This window comes from Ipomoea triloba, chromosome 9, assembly GCF_003576645.1.
Source record: "Ipomoea triloba cultivar NCNSP0323 chromosome 9, ASM357664v1".
In the NCBI taxonomy this organism is placed as follows: domain Eukaryota; kingdom Viridiplantae; phylum Streptophyta; class Magnoliopsida; order Solanales; family Convolvulaceae; genus Ipomoea; species Ipomoea triloba.
Genome location: NC_044924.1, coordinates 19,876,796 through 19,894,548, shown reverse-complemented (window position 1 = coordinate 19,894,548; position 17,753 = coordinate 19,876,796).

Here is a 17,753-nt window from a genome sequence, read left to right as displayed (position 1 = left end):
AATATGATAACTGCATATATATATATATATATATATATATATATATATATATATATATATATATATAATATGTTGTTTTGCAGTTAACACATTACATGTGTGTAACTACTTTTTCAATCAAATAAAGTACAAAGAACCAATATCGTTTCTACTGGGGCTCGAACCCACCCCCTCTCATGTGTGTAAACTTGTTAATTACAAGTACAGAATATGTCAATCACAAACACTTAATCTGAAGATTATTTTAGACCATTGTCAATAATGTAGGTAGACATTGGTTCATGGTATAATACATAGATGACAAATTATATATAGACCAAGGTCTACCTTGTGGACCCGGGTAAAAAAATATTTCAAATTTTGTACCTACAGTTAATCGTTTATTTACCTATAAACAAATTGAAAGCACATTGCATGACAATTAAAAACACATAACATGATAACTACAGACATATAAACTATTAACTACATGTACATAATATGTTAATTGCACACACATAACTTGTTAACCAACATCTTACAGGGCTTTTGGTTGTAGAGAATTACAATTTCATTCCCACTTAATTCTCATATAATTCTGAAGGTAACTAAATTCCTTCGTTTGGTTGGAGGGAATTTCAATTCCACGGAATTGCAATTCCATCATTTTCATGGAATTAAGATTTCATGGCCGGATTTTAATTCCATGAATTTTAGGAAGAAAAAAAATATAATCTTGAAACAAAATTACTCCTCCTTTTTTTTTTGACAACCAAAACTAAAAACTTGCATTAATCAAACGAAATCATCCACAGAAATAGCAGAAGAAACAAAACGAGGGATACAATCAGAATAGTCAACAAAACTACCCCCTAATACATAAAGCATTTTTAGCTGAAACATGAGCTAGAGTATTCGCACTACGTTTAACAAAACGAAACTCCACTAGCGGGAGATCCAATAAAAGCTTTTTAATGTCGTCCACTATAGCTCCGAACGGAGTATTGGTCTTCTCACCGCAAACAGCTCTCGTAACAATCTGAGCATCCGTTTCAAGAATCACCCGACTCCACCCCTTGTTTTTTATCCAACTCAACGCCTCCCGAGCCCCCATAGCTTCCGGTTCACGAACCGTATATAACCCATCTTTAGAAAACATCACAACCCCACAAACCATTCCCTCCTCATCTCTCAAAACCCACCCAAACCCTATCTGTCGCGCATGAATATCCATTGCCACATCTATATTTAATTTATAGCAACCAGCTGGGGGAAGACTCCACACAGTAGAATGAGGAACCCCACAATCTGTCAAATGAGAACAGTGGCTATCCTGTCGAGCTAGTCGCCAATTCTCCACATAATTCAAAGCCAGACTCACAACCGTCCTAGAATCCATGCATTGACCCCTCCACACCATCACATTTCTATTATCCCAAATGGCCTAGCATACCACCACAATCACCTCCACCAACGTTACAGGCAGGCAGCTCCACATTTCACCTACCCAATCCTGAACCGAGTAAGCCGTATCCATCCTCCAACCCCTATCAATTTCATTCCAACAAGAGTGAGAGAAGCTGCAATTTGCAAATAAATGAACCGCAGTCTCAAGCTCCACTCCACACAACGGGCATAAGCGATCAGTCACAACCTGTTTAACCGTCAATGCATCTTTAGTGGGTAAACACAAAGTACATAATGCCCTAAAAAACATTTCACTTTCGGGGGAATGTTCATTTTCCATACCCCAACCCAACAAACAACACTCTGCACATTCACTAACTCCATAATCAACCTATATGCACTCTTCAACAGTATACATGCCACACTCCTCCCAACCCCAAAACATAGAGTCCCCTCTAAGGCCCGTAGTAACAGGTACACTCAGTATTTGATCACAATCACGCTGATTAAAAACATCCCTCACCAACTCCACATCCCATTCCCTATCATGAGTGTGAAATAGAGAAGCAACTAAAGGATTCCCCAAGTAGTCCGGTTTCGAAGTGGCAATACACAGATTATCCCTATCCGGAAGCCATGCATGTCCCCACACCCTCACCGTACTCCCATCCCCAATCTGCCACCTAACCCCCTTTCTCAACACACTCTGGGCCTCTCAAATACTACTCCACACAAAAGAAGGATTAGAACCCACGCCTGCCTCTAAGAAAGAGCAATGCGGGAAATACCGAGCCTTAAAGACTCTCGTCACCAAAGCATCAGGTTTAGTCAAGAACTTCCACCCTTGCTTTCCTAACATAGCCATATTCATTTCCTGAACTCTACGGAACCCCATACCCCCCATACTTCTTCGGCTTACACAAGTCACCCCACGTACCCCACCGTATCCCTTTCCTCCCTCCACCCTCACACCCCCACCAAAAGGAATTCATAACTCGTTCAATGTCCTCACAAAGGCCCTTCGGTAACAAGAACACATTCATGGCATAATTGGGGATACTCTGAATAACCGTTTTAAGTAAGACCTCCCTCCCAGCCCGAGATAAGAACCGATTACCCCCAATGTAACATCCTTGCCCTGACCTTATCAGAAATGAATCCCAAAATCTCCTTTTTCCTACAACCCACATAACCCGGAAGCCCCAAATATTTACCCCTACCCTGCTGTTCGCGAATACCCAAAACTTCACAAACAGCCTCCTTATCCTCCCTATGAACGTTCCAACAAAAAACAATCAAGGTCTTATAATAATTCACCAATTGCCCACTAGCACACCCATACTCTGCTAGAACCTCTTTTAAAACACCTGCCTCAAAATTATTTGCCCGAAAGAAAAACAAACAATCATCAGCAAAGAAAAGATGAGAAATAGACGGCGCATAGCGCGCTACACACATCCCATGAATATCCTCCTCCCTTTCCTGAACTCGAAGCATTGCACTCAAACTTTCAGCCACGATTATAAACAAACAAGGTGAAAGAGGATCCCCTTGCCTTTTCCCCCGGGTTGGAGAAATCGGCCCCCATTCCCTACCCTCAGCCAGAACCCAATACCGGACGGTAGAAAAACACATTTTAATTAATTGAACCCATCGCTCATCAAACCCTATTTTTAATAACACTGCCTCCAAAAAATCCCACTCAACTCGATTATAGGCCTTACTCATATCTACTTTCAAAGCCCTATACCCCCCCCCCCCCCGGTTATGACCCCTTTGTCTATTTAAAACATGAGAAGACTCGAAAGCAATAAGCACATTATCAATGATAGACTTGTCCGGAATGAAAGCACTTTGAGCACTAGATATGACAGAGCCCAACAACCCCCTAAACCTATTTGCAAGCACTTCTGCTAAAATACGATAAATCACATTGCACAAAGAAATAGGACGGAAATCAGTCATCAAGTCTGGGTGATTTGTTTTTGGAATCAAAACAATATGAGTATCATTCAGGTAATTGGGTAACTGACCAGTAGCTAGAAAAGATTGACAAAAGTGAACTACCTCATCCCCCAAGAAATCCCAGTGCATTTGAAAGAAAGTTGGGACAAGCCATCAAGACCCGGAGACTTGTCCGGATGCATAGAAAAGATAGCTTTTCGAACTTCATCATGGAAACAGGACACAACAGCTCATCATTCTGCTCTGGTGAGATTCTCCTTTTGACACAATCCAGAACTGGGCGCATATTCCCACCCTTTGCCGCAAACAGGTCTAAAAAATAATCAATCATAATTTTCCCCATGCCCGCAGCGTCTGTAACCATCGCCCCCGCACTTCCCTGCAAACCTCTGATCTTATTTCTCCTCCTTCAAGTATTCATATAATTATGAAAAAAATCGACTATTAAAATCACCCCCCTTATACCACATTTCGTTTGCCCGTTGATGCCATATACTACACTGAGATTTCAACAGAACAAAAAAACGACGTTGCACTGCCCCAAACTCCCTCACCCTGACTTCCCCCCTCGCCGCACGAAGCCTACGCATCCTCTCCTCACACCCTTTAATTCCCTATCCACCTAACTAGACTGCTTCTTACCCCAATTCCATACCGCCTGCCCACATTTCGCTAATCGTTCAGCAACATCTAACCCCTCAAACCCCTCCCAAGCCGCCACTGCCACCCTCCTACAATCAGGATTCTCCCCCCAATAATTTTCGAATCTATGTCGACGCCTTAAGGACGCCTAACAGAATTCGTCACCAAGAACAAGGGCATGTGATCACTACTACCCCCCTCCAAAGACCAAGCTCTAGCATCAGGGAAAAGATCCCTCCAACCCCCGGACACCCAAACCCGATCCAACTTCTCTTGAACCAGTACAAAGTCCCTCTCCCTCGCTCCTAGGTGAACTGGTGACCCTCAAAGTCAAAATTACTCCTCCCTTTTTAAAATTTAAAATTGATGTTTAACCTTCCCTTCTAGATTATAGCGTGTATTATTTTTCGACTACTATCAACAGAGAACGTCGTTCATGAGCAATAATCATTCTAGGCCAGGCCAACCTTAATCAAGTATGTTTTCTCAAAACTCTCAAGTATTTAAATTTGATATGTGTATATAACGTATTTGCCTAAATTTTGAACGACAAAATTTTCATTCTGTGCGCCAATAGTGGGTGTGTTGTATAATGTTCATTATGTGCGCCGATCTATGCAACAATGAAATGCATAAGCTGTGTGTTTGTTAACTTTGTTTATAATAATGAATGAATTCTTTATTTCTATGCAATGTGATTGAAAATTTGGATTGTTTATATAATAATAATAATAATAATAATAATAATAATAATAATGATATGCATTTTGGACTTTATACTACTTATTCCTTTTCTATTCCCATGTATACCAAACTTTGAAATTGAAATTCCTAATAATTTTATTCTTGCAAACCAAACACTGGAATTTAAACTCCCACTTTATTCTACATTATTCTTTCCCATGTAATTGCAATTCCTTTCCCACATAATTCATTAAATTCCTTCCAACCAAACGCCCTGTTAAGGCTTAAATCCATGTATTCATGTTCGAATTGGGATCTTAATTAGGAAAGAATGAAATACTCATAATAATTTCAAATTCCAGCATGTCCTAAACAATGGGGTGACAAGCATGATGATTTTTTACTAAAACAATAGGCGTGGATGAAATTTGGTAGGGATTAAACATGGGGATCAAATTTGTCAATTTTGTTAATACTGGTGGAACCAAAATTGATATTTGTTGATTAAGTGTTTGATATATAATCATGATGATGGTATAGATAAGAGATATTTAGTGAAAAATTAGCAAGTTTTTATTAATTACTTAAGGTATTAATTTTATAAACATATAATTAACAGATTATATAATTGTAGTTAACATATTATGTACGTGGAGTTAACATATTATATATTTGTAGTACCAACATTGTTTCTCATTGCAAGTAAAAAAAACAAAAAAAACAAAAAAAACAAAAAGAAACAAAATCAACTCAACTAAAGGTATTGTTTATGTGAATTATAAAATCACATCATTTTGGATTAGGCTTCACCTTGATTCTGGTCCACGATATAACAATTGAGAAGTATTATTTGGGACAAAACATGATTCATTCTCATAGTCTGGCTAATATGATATTTGTGCAGTGGGCAAGGTTAATATGATATTTTATGATTTCCAATTTTGATTCTTCAGCAAATAGCATTATTCATTTCCAAATAGGCATACAAGTGTATTTTATTTATTTATTTATTTTTGAAACAGGGATACAAGTATTTATTTGGGACCAAACTTGAATTATTCTTGTAGTGAGACTAATATGATATTTTATGGTTTTCAATTTTTATTTCTTTAGCAAATAGCATTATTTAGAAATTGTAAGTTGCTGAATTTGGTTAATGATGTTACTACTTACTAGATAGTAGATAGGAATCCCAGTTTATCTTACTTTATTTTTAGGTAGAAAGAAAATAAATATGACCTACCAATATTCAGGTTTCACGCAGTGTCACATCATGATATCAATTTTCAGAACTACAATACTCAACTTTGAGCATTTCTACACCTTTAGGAACTCCAGTTGAAAGGTTCTTGCACTTTATTAGAAAATAAGTTTGTCTAATGCTTATAAACTCTTTTATTTATTTTTCCTTTTACTATAGAGATTTGACATTTTGTAATTTTACTTTTATTTTTTGTTATATAATCTCTCAATTTATCATTAACTAACTGTTAAGTAATATATCGTATTTGTTGAGTTTAACCCATCTACGTTAACCCCAATGACTTAGTATACTTAGGGGTGTTTGGTAAATAGCTGTTAGCTGATTGTGTTAATGGGTTTGACTATTTGATAGCATTAACTAATGGTATAAAAGTGTTTGATAAATTAGTTGTTAGCTGATAGCTGATTACATGCAAGCGAAAAGCTGGTTACTTTCTCAAAAAGCTGCTTTGAGCATCATTTTAAATTTTAGCATTTTAAAGCAATAAGCTATTACAAAATGTAAATTAATCAAACATTCATATTCATTGTTTAACCAAGTCAAACAGCTAATAGTGATTAAATCACTGTTGCAAAAATCGGCCGCCTAGGCGCTACGTGCCCTAGATCGAGGCGAATTGCTCCCTAGGCTTCTGCCTAGCGCCTAACTCGACCGACTGGACCGAGTTGGCGGTCGACTCGGCCAAATTTGGCCGAGTTAGCCCAACTCATCAGATTTAATCGAGTTAACTCGGACGAGTCAGGTCAATCAGCCTTGTTAATTTTTTTTATTATATTTATATATATTTAAATTTATTTATTTATATAAATAAAAGAAGTAAGAGATATATATAATATAATATATGACATGCACCCACACATGCATTATTTTTTTATTTTTATAGGTCGCCACCTAGGTACCGCTTAGACACTGCCTAAACACCGCCTAGGCGTCTCCTAGACTACTTAGGCGCTAGGCGCTAGTCTACCGCCCGACTAGCGCCTAGCGCCTACTGTAACCATGCATTAAATAAGTCAAAATTAATTGATAAGCTAACTATGTTACCAAACAAGACCATAATATGTGATGAGTCAACCCATGCCAAAAGAACCAAAAATTTAACAAGAAATGACAAAAAAAAAAAAAATTTAATGTCAAGTAGTGGAGAACCAAGATGGTGCCTCAAAATTATATACCTCATTGTCTCAAAGAAAATAATTAACAAATCTGTGATTGACAACAATTTCCCTGCAACTCATATTGAATAAACCTTTTCTTCCATATGTACGTACTTGTTCACTCTTCATGTCCTATGCAAATTAACGTATAATTTATCATCTGTCTAAGTTGAAGAGTCAAATAATCTAAAAACATAATAAGTCTCAATCAAGTTATATCCTTGATTTATGTCCCTTTTTTGGATGCTAATAAATGTGTACATTTTACTTTAAATGTTGTACACTTCAATGTTATTAGACAAAATTGTCCCTACTATATTCTTGTTATACAAAACTACCCTTACACCGTTATAACACCGTTAGTTTTAACTCCATCATTATTACCCTGCACCTATATCTATCATATCTTTTTCTATTCTTTGATTTTCATTTTATTAAAATTATTATATAATTAATTTAATGGTTGATTATATTTTAATTAAATTTCTATTAATGGTAAATCATATATCTGTGTATAAAATACATACATTATTTGTGTATATATAATTTGTATTATACATTTTAATTATTTGTATTTATTAATATTTTTAATATTGGGCATAAGTTTTCGCGCATGGCGCGTAGAAAATACTAGTGTATTAATACTTATGAGATTTTAACACTCAATTAGAATTCAATATCACCCCTTATTTAACCCAGAAAGATAAAAAGTAATAAAAACATTTGAATAACATTAATTCATAATTAAATCAAATATAAGTAATAAATAAATATACAAAAAATCCAAAAACATAATAAATGTGAATGAAGGTTATACCCCTCATTTATGTCTGGTTTTTCCGTTAATTTATTTTGTACATTATTATGCTATAAAAGTTGTACTACATAATATTTTGGAAAAATATACCTCTACCGTTATAACTTCCGTTATCTTTTCCACTATTGTTACTATGCACATGCATCCATCATATATTTTCTTATCTTCTTCAATAATAATAATAAAATATACACATTAAATATTAGCATTATATATTAGTTATTTTTTAAAATATAAATATCCAATTTATAAAAATATTTCATTATTATTATTATTTACTATATTAAAATTTAAATAAATTTAAAATTTTAATATAAAATACTATTGGGCACATATTTTTTGCGCATCGCGCATAAGAAAAACTAGTCATAATTAATAAGGGTCAAATAGGTCACTGAAGTATACACAAAACTACAATGAGCCACTAAACTTTAAAAAAAAAATTACAATTAAGTCCTTAAATTAACCAATACCATGCAATTCTTTCAATTTCCTAGTTATAATAATAATAAAATATACACATTAAATATTAGCATTATATATTAGTTATTTTTTAAAATATAAATATCCAATTTATAAAAATATTTCATTATTATTATTATTTACTATATTAAAATTTAAATAAATTTAAAATTTTAATATAAAATACTATTGGGCACATATTTTTTGCGCATCGCGCATAAGAAAAACTAGTCATAATTAATAAGGGTTAAATAGGTCACTGAAGTATACACAAAACTACAATGAGCCACTAAACTTTAAAAAAAAAATTACAATTAAGTCCTTAAATTAACCAATACCATGCAATTCTTTCAATTTCCTAGTTATAATAATAATAAAATATACACATTAAATATTAGCATTATATATTAGTTATTTTTTAAAATATAAATATCCAATTTATAAAAATATTTCATTATTATTATTATTTACTATATTAAAATTTAAATAAATTTAAAATTTTAATATAAAATACTATTGGGCACATATTTTTTGCGCATCGCGCATAAGAAAAACTAGTCATAATTAATAAGGGTCAAATAGGTCACTGAAGTATACACAAAACTACAATGAGCCACTAAACTTTAAAAAAAAAATTACAATTAAGTCCTTAAATTAACCAATACCATGCAATTCTTTCAATTTCCTAGTTATAATAATAATAAAATATACACATTAAATATTAGCATTATATATTAGTTATTTTTTAAAATATAAATATCCAATTTATAAAAATATTTCATTATTATTATTATTTACTATATTAAAATTTAAATAAATTTAAAATTTTAATATAAAATACTATTGGGCACATATTTTTTGCGCATCGCGCATAAGAAAAACTAGTCATAATTAATAAGGGTTAAATAGGTCACTGAAGTATACACAAAACTACAATGAGCCACTAAACTTTAAAAAAAAATTACAATTAGGTCCTTAAATTAACCAATACCATGCAATTCTTTCAATTTCCTAGTTTTACAAGTTTGCAACTGGTTACCATGCCAAGTTGTTGCCATGTGGCCTTTTAATTAGTTTTTTATAAACAAAAAAAATATTAGAAACACATGGCATTTTAATATCTTATTTTCCGTTAAAACACTCTATTACAATACAGTATCTGTTCATAACTAGATTCTCAACCTACCTATTGAAGCACAAGAGTCAGTATTGTCTCCACTGAGACTTGAACCCACCACCTCCCAAGGGTTTGATGCCACTGGACCACAAGGTCCTTGGCAAGAAATTCTCTATCTTAAATCCCTAAATTCTTTGAGGGCCCCTAAGTGTGAAATGTAGTGGCAATGTGGCATTGTAAGAAATTCCACCATTGGTGACCCAAGTGCAAATCCAAAAAAACTCACCGTCACTATCAATTGGATGCGCAATTGTCATTAAGGGTGTGTTTGGTAACCCGAAAAATGATTTCCGGAAATCATTTTTCGGGCTTTTGGTGTTTGGCAACATTCAGAAAATGTGGTCAACGGAAAACATTTTTCGTTGACCACGGAAAATGAGCTCATTTTTCCGAAAAATGACTTCCGGACAAAAAATCCGGAAGTCATTTTCCTGAAACGAAAAATGGCTTCGTGCGACTTTTTTTGTAAATTTTTTTTATTTCTAATTTCTAATAAATATTATTAGTTTATATATTTTTATATTTTAAATAAAATAATAAAAATATATAATTATACATTTCTACTCATTTTTCACTCTTTTTCCGGAAAATGAACCAAACACACACAGACAGTTTTTCAGAGTACATCCAAACACCGAAAATGAACTCATTTTCCAGAAAATGACTCATTTTCCAGAAAACATTTTCCAAAAGTCATTTTTCTGCTTTCCAAACACACCCTAAATAAGAATAGAGCTCATTGATTAGGTAATGTTTTAGTTCAATAGTTAAAAGATAGTTTTGTTTGAACTTATTCTTTGTTTTGTATGCTACTTCTGCTTTAGTCTCACAATACTAATTTTTAGTAAGACATGCAAAGAATATACAAGAGAAGGGGTCCTTGTTTTCTATGCAAGATCCAATGTTGTAGGGTTTATGGTTCTGGAGATTGGATTACCTTCGTTTTTGTACTTGATTAGTTGTATTCATTGAATATGTATTGAAACATGCCAGCAAGTTTTGGTTTACTCAAAAATGTGGTCCTTCCTTGTCATACATAGTGGAATCTGTTGAATATTTTATTGCACATGTGGTCGAATGCTTTATGATTGATACATATCATGCAAGATTCTGCTATTTTTTTTTGTTGTTGCAAATGGGGTCTAGTGTAGTGTGTCTGGTTTGCTGGGTAGGTTTTTTCTTTATGCCTTAACATATGTAGATTTTTACAATTTCTCTTTTGAATTTAATGTACACTTTGTCTCAAACAACTTTTAATAGTATACTAAATTATTGCAGACATGTGGACACGTATTGGATTAGTGGTCTACCATGGTGAGAATTTTGTACAACCTAACCTGAAGTATATAATGGTGAGGTGACCAAGGTAACAACTGACCCATATTGGATCTCATAGCCACACTTGTCAAATATATGAAAGATGGGCAATATGGTAACATTAAATCTCTATACTATAAAGCAACTCATGAACCCTTAGAGAAACTCATATGTCTATGGAATGGTCGAATTATCAAAACGCCCTAGACTGAATTATTTGGCTAAGAAGTGAAAGAAATGTGATATCTTTGTTGATCATAGAATTGATTAAGTTGAAGTGATACTTGATTTCTTTTTACTTGCACCTGGAATGTTAACAAAGGAAAGGAAATTGATACTGTTTATGAAGGACAAGTAGATGGTTGATAAGCCTCCGAGATACCCTTAAATCAAGTGCATATTAGGGTGTTTTGTCACGCTTATAGCATCCTTACATGATGAATTATGGTCATAAATGCTTTAAATTCACTAACCAACACACAAGAGCTACTTTTAGCCTAAAGAAGGTGAAACAGGAGTCCCGGGAGCCAATAAGAGCAAAAGTTGAGCTCAAAGAATGAACCAGGAAAGATCGGAGCCCCGGAGGACCCAAGAGGATGGCCACACGCGTGTGAGTATGCGTGGAAATAATCCAGTAGCCTCCCACGCACGCTCACACGCGTGTGAGCTGGCGTGGAGATTGCATTGCGCGGAAATGTTGCTAGGATTGCTTTTCGGAGACTATTTAAACCCCTTTGATAGATTTTCAGAGAGGTTCCCAGAAATTTAGAGAGACTTTTAATATTCCATTTTCTTTTCATTTTTTAGATTAGTTTTAGGTAGATTTCCATTGTAGAAGACAACAAGCTTGGATTGAAGGATTACTTCATTCTAGGTGATCTCTATTTCATTTCTATTATATTTTGTTATCTTGTTCTTGGATTAAATTAGCTTTTGTCTTGAATTTCATATCATGTGTGGCTAGTTTAATCTAGGGATTTGGATTGTGTGAAGATATGTTGCTAGTGTGATGATCTTATATCTATATTTTGGATCTAAATACTTAGATTGTTGGATTATCTATTCTTGTCTATTGATTGTTGTTTTGATGAGATCTTGTTTGGATTTGGCCAATCTAGATGAGAGATTGAGCTCTTGACTCTTTCATGTCTTTGATTAGAGTTAGGATTTGAAGCTTTGAAACAATCATAGTTCCTATGGACTTCTTAAGAATAGTAGGATAGTGTGTAGCTCAAGTGTTTGATAAAATTCCTCTTAGAGCTTTGGATGCTTGAAGGCACTCCTAAGTCAAAGAAGCCTCAGTACACAAAGGTGGAAAAGGACTAAGAACACACACTCTTGAATAGCCAACATCTTTGTCTTGTTTATCCATTACCTTAGTCACACCAAGATGCAACATAGATGAACACTATCCAATCCCTACCCCTTTTACATATTTTCAAACTCTCTTACTTTATTACTTTCTTGCACTCAAACCAAACCTTATGAACTCCTTTCACTCACGATTCACCACTCACCACACTCGAATCTCTTGCATGACTCAATCAAGTAAACTCCTGAACACTTGACACACCTCCACGTCCTTCCATCGAGACCGACACTCGGGGAGTCACTGATTTTCCGTTTTAACACAAATATCTTTTGACACCTCAACCCTGCGCAAAAACTGCAATGTCAAAATGGTGCCGTTGCCGAGAAAGGCAATAGGTTGTCATATGTTTTTGTTTACTTTGATTGCATGAATGCTAGATTTGAGCATTGTTAATCCATACCACTTTCTTTTGTTTTATTTCTATTTTACTTGTTTTTGCTACTTACCCAATTGACTACTTCTAGTCAATTGTGGAATCTTTGTTTCATTGATAATCTTACTAGGTGAATGCATACGCGAGCAAAGGGAAATCAAGGCTTACTACCCTACATTCCTGAAATTAATAGAGCAACTAGGAAGAAAAATAGCCAAAGGTCACAAATGGCTTCATCAAGCGCAACAAGAAATCCACAAGGAAGAGGAACAACTGTACCAAATCCACCCCTAGTTCTAATTATTCCACAAGCACCCATTAATCATGAAGAACCAATTCTTAAAGAACCACAAGCTAACAGAGCAAACAACCAAGAGAACATTCGTGAAGAAGAATACTATGGAAATCCTCAGGAACCACAAAGATCAATTGCAGATTACATGACTCCTGATTTTAACATGCATAACTCGATCTATGTACCGCCGATGGAAAACGTCAACTTTCACGTGCATCCAACTATTCTCACACTAGTTCAGAATAGTCAATACTCGGGATTACCATCTGAAGATCCCAATGCACACATAGCAAGGTTCATACGACCATGTGGGATGTACAGACAAGAAGGCGTTAGCGAGGAGATAATTCGACTTAAATTATTCCCATTTTCAGTTATAGGAGAGGCAGCACGATGGTTGGAAAGCCAAGACGACAATCATTTCAGATCGTGGCAGCAGTTACATTGTGAATTCATGAACGAGTTCTTTCCCATTACAAAGACTATGAGGATTCGAAGGCTAATACATGAATTCAAGCAAGGAAGGCTTGAGAGTCTGGGAGAGGCTTGGCGACGATTCAAGGTTCTTAAAAGACAATGCCCGTAAGATCTGATGCACCCATGGGACATGATTAGCTCATTCTACGGAGGGCTAACAAACGAAGGAAAGATGTTGCTTGACTCATCCTCCAGCGGTGCCTTTGTCTCCCTAGCTTTGCTAGAAGCTGAAGAATTGATTGAGAGAATATCTAAGAATACCTCTTGTTGGTATGACCGACGAGGAGATCATGGAGGCATATATGAAGTTGATAATCGTGTGGCGAGTGAGGCAAAGATAGAAGCAATGAATCACGAAATCAAAAAGCTGCAGGCCATGGTAGAAAAAATGGAAGGAAAACCCAAACCTTGTATGGCTTTAGCACTTTATTGTAACATCTGTGGAGGACCGCATGATACCAATATTTGCACTTCTCCGTCTGCATCTGAGCAAGTTGAGGCGGTAGACTTTCAAAGGAACTCCAACTACAATACCTATGGACAGAATCAAAGATCGAATAACAATTGGAAACAGGGTGAGGGATGGAACAACAATGATGGATATCAAGCGCGAGGACAATACATTTATGGAAACAAACCTATTTATGGACAGAATGAGAAGGGCAGATTGATGTACAATCAAAACCAAGGCAATGGAAGTCAAATGACCCAATATAGGCCACAATACAACTCTCAATTAGACTTGACTCAACAAAGACGAGATGATATCCGTGAAGTAGATGAAAGGCTTACAAGGACGATTATGGAATTGAAAAATGATCGTGCAAATCTTAAATAAGAGATCACTCAGGAGATCAGACAAGAGATTTCTAGTCTCAGACAAGAGTCCAAAGCTACACTTAAGACCATTGAGAATCAAATCTCACAAATGTTTAAGATGATGTCTGAGAGACACTACGGACAACTCCCAAGTAACACGGAGAATAATCCAAAGGAGATAGTCAATGCTATTGATGCCAAGGAAGAAAAACATGAAAAATGTGACCTGATGGATATTGTATGCGAAATATGCCAATGTAGGAAGGAAGGAAAAAGAGATGAGACTACCTCTTGTAGTCCCGATCTTAAATTAAAGAATGCGAGCGGTTCGTGTACAATCTCAATGAAAGAAAGCCATGAGAAAACCACTTCGGAAGTACGCCCAAAAGAAAAGGAGCTACCACGAGACAAATCCAAAAATGCAAAAGAGAAAGAAGCGGCACGAGAAGGTACAATTAATGCTTTTATCCGAACGTTTTTCAATAACAAGGAATGCCGCGAGTTATTTGAAGATGACAATTGTGATACTTTTACTTGCTTAAGCCAAGAATCTTCGGCTTGTTTGACTGAGGGTTACCCCAGAAAGAAGGGCGACCCTGGAGCTTTGTTGATTCCTTGTTCTATACAGAACATGGAACCTCAAAATGCTCTTGCCGATCTTGGAGCTTCTATTAATGTCATGTCTTCAAATCTTTTTGAAAAATTGAACTTACCAAGCTTGAAACCGACAAGGCTGACTCTACGTTTAGCTGACGGGACCACACGGTACCCGGAAGGCTTGGCGGAAGACGTTCTAGTAAGAGTAGGAAAATTTCTTGTGCCTATCGATTTTGTTGTTTGTAAGATGGGAGATGCAGAGCCCCATGGTTCTTTAATTCTTGGAAGACCATTTCTGGCTACTTGTCACGCACGCATTGACGTAAGCTCAGGGGAGATAACCTTGAAATTTGATGGACAAGCCTCAAATGATGACAAAGCAAGAAAAGAAGGGACTGATGAAGATGCAAGGGCGATGATCAAAACGAAAACTAAGTCAAAACCGAAGTGGAAAAATGACAAGCTGACATGGAAGAATACGTGGGTACCAAAATGTTTCCTACCCACTACCAAGGAATATGGCTGAAAAACAAACAAGGTATAATGCGTCTAGCTAATGACGTAAACTGTGGCGCTGCTTGGGAGGCAACCCAAGATTTAATAAATTGTTTTCATAATCTTTTTATGTTTTTGTTCTAATAATTTATACAACCCAATGGAACCATGTTTTTAAGGACTAACTTGTAGGATTCGAGATTGAAAAATGCATTGGAAAAGCCTAACAAAGGTACAGGTGTGAAGGAAAAGACCAAATCCGGAGGATAATAGTACACCGCGCTGACACGCAGGATCACACGCATGCAGACGTGCGTGGGAGCAAAGCAGTAAGCCCCCACGCGCGCTCACACGCGTCCAGCCGTGCGTGGGAGCGAGGCAGTAAGCTCCCACGCACGCACACACGCGTGTCGCCGGCGTGAAACCTTCCCTACGGATTAAAACCCTCCATTCGGCCTTCCCACGCCATTTTGCTCTCCAACCCTATTTTTCTTCTCTTCTCCACGCAAGGTATACTCCATACTCAAAGAATTGAACATAGTGTTTATTTTCATCTTCGAAGAAGGTTAAATACATCCCTATCAAGGTAAAATCCTATATTTTAACCTCTTATTTTGAATATCCATGAGTTGGAAGATCTTGAATGAGAAAATTTATTCTACATTACCTTGCATGTTTTTGAATGATTTGAATGTTTAAATTGGTTTATAATGCTTCATAGAACTATCCTTTGATGTTTTCTTTCATTATTGATGATTGCATTGATGTATTGATATTTATATTTGAGCATCAAGTGTGAACACCATTGTTGAACAAATGGGTTTATTGAATTTCTTGTCTAAATTATGAAATTGATGCTTGAATTGATGAGTAAACTTGTTATAGAACTATTATATGCCATCAATTTAACTTTCCACATGCTACATTGCAAAAATTGAATTTTCAATTTCAAACCCTAATTTTAGAATTTGGGGAAGAAGATGAAGTTGACTTTTTGAAATTCTTGACTTTTGTAGTTGACTTCTTATTTGACTATCAAATTGAATTATCTTATGATGATATTATGCATGTGTGTGATAATGGAATGATATTGTTGATATTCTCATGATAGAATTGTTCAAATTATAAGGGAAACTATGGCAAAATTTTCGAAAATCCTTAACCCTATATTTTGAAATCCATTATCTCGACAAGGAATTTTACATGAATCCAATGGTGACTTTTTTGAAAGATAGTTATTCAAAACCATTTACCATGAATGTTAATTTCTAAAATTTTGCAGGATGGGACGATCTAAAGAGATAGCAAAGAAATCTAAACATGATCATGGAGAATCCAGCAGGTCACGAGCACGACCTCAAGCTGCAGTTCAACAAGCTCCTCAGGAGCGAGGTTCAAGGCCGCTTAGGCACTTGACACCCCTTCAGCGCACCGTGGTAGATAATTATAAGAGCAAGCAGCTATCCGTCGGGCGTTTCTTTGATGACAATGTTTTAACAGAGTTTGGTTGCCTGAACGAGGTTAACAGACTGATAAGGCACCGTCAACTCCGCCGTCTATTCGAGTGGAGAGGACATACATTTGCGCCAGTCACGTATGAATTCTTGGCGACATTGGAGATCAGAAAAGAAGTTAATAATGCAAGAGAGTCCATTTCGTTCAGACTATTTGGCAACCACTACAGCTTATCAGTTAACACTTTGGGTGTTACTCTCGGATTCCATGATGCTGTGGATATTTCTTTACCATACTTCAGGGAGTTTAAGGAAGATTTCGATTCAGAAGCTGTTGCTGTTCAATACTGGAAGAGCATAACTAACAACTCATCCAATCTCAAGGCAAATCTCATCACTCGGAATGCTTTAAAGGCTATTAGGTTAGCCTTTGCAGTTAATCTCTCCGGTAGGACCACCAACCGAAACAAAGTCTATAAGCAAGATCTCTTTTACATGTGGTGTATGGAGAACGGAATCAGCATCAACATGGGAGTACAAGCGAGAAAATGTCTTCAAACCCAACTTAAGCCTAAGGTTCAGGCTGTTTTCATTGGACCTTTTGTTACTAGATTGTGCCAGGGTTTGGGCCTAACAAACCTTCTTTTGGGAGAAAAGGATGCGGGTACCATGATTTCTTTCTCCGTTGGTGAGTTCTTTGCTATGAATTTGAGGTTGGGAGGTGATGATGCGCCAGACTTGGAAGCTTCTGATGACACTGACGAGGACAATGATGAGAATGAGGAGGACGAAGCAGCCGCAGCGCAGGAGCAAGGCCCTACTTCAATGGAATGGGAAGCAACTCAGACTTTCCATAGGCAACTTCATAATGAGCAAATGACTTATTGGCATGAGCAGCGCACATGGCAGGAAGGCCAGTTCACTTCTATATCTGCGAGGCAGGACGTCCACAGTGAAGAGCTTATTCGCATGCAAAGAGCAGTGGAGGAAAATGATCGAA